Raw genomic sequence first — 718 nt, 5'->3', positions numbered from 1 at the left:
GAACACAAAAAAAGCACTCTGTCTGCTGGCCACAAGTGGCCCACCGGGACCATCCGACCACCGTGTCATCCTCAGCGGAGGGTACGGATAGGAGGGGCGTGTGGTCAGCACACCGCTCTCCCGGTCGTTATGATGGTTTTCTGTGACAGGAGATGCTACTATTCGGTCGAGTAGCTCCTCAACTGGCATCACGAGGCTGAGTGCACCCCGAAAAATGGCAACAGCGCATGGTGGCCCGGATGGATACCCATCCAAGTGCCAGCCACGCCCGACAGCGCTTAACTTCGGGGATCTGACGAGAGCCGGTGTATTCACTGCGGCAAGGCCATTGCCCACACCCGAATACAGCAGAATATATTTTCGCAAGAGCCGGTTATATAAAGGGGGACATTCCACAGACAACCCAAAGTAATGCGGAATGGACTACTAGATCTCACGAAAGGTGAACGCCAATATAAAATATAGAGGCGGGTGGGGCGAATGTTGTGTTGTCATCAAGAAGTAGTAAAAGTGGTATGAATCGGTCATGAGAACTCAGTGACTTCAGATGTGAATTAATCATTGGATGTCGCCCGAGTAACAAGTACACCAGGGGCGTTTCAACCCTTCTGAGGCTAACCACGTCGACTGCTGATGATGTACTGCGAAGTGGAAACGCGAATAAACAACCACATCTAAACTAGGACCATACAGGTCTCATGTACTGCCGCATGGGGAC

The 718-nt window shown here is 51.7% G+C and overlaps 1 pseudogene; it reads right to left on the bottom strand.

The window, feature by feature from the left end:
• Nucleotides 1–215: 215 nt before the first annotated feature.
• LOC126089788 (5S ribosomal RNA) lies at nt 216–333 on the bottom strand (annotated as a pseudogene).
• Nucleotides 334–718: the final 385 nt, after the last annotated feature.

The sequence above is a fragment of the Schistocerca cancellata genome, chromosome 6, assembly GCF_023864275.1.
Source record: "Schistocerca cancellata isolate TAMUIC-IGC-003103 chromosome 6, iqSchCanc2.1, whole genome shotgun sequence".
Classification (NCBI taxonomy): domain Eukaryota; kingdom Metazoa; phylum Arthropoda; class Insecta; order Orthoptera; family Acrididae; genus Schistocerca; species Schistocerca cancellata.
The sequence above is the reverse complement of the archived record's forward strand: the minus strand, read 5'-3'. Positions and strand labels throughout refer to the sequence as shown.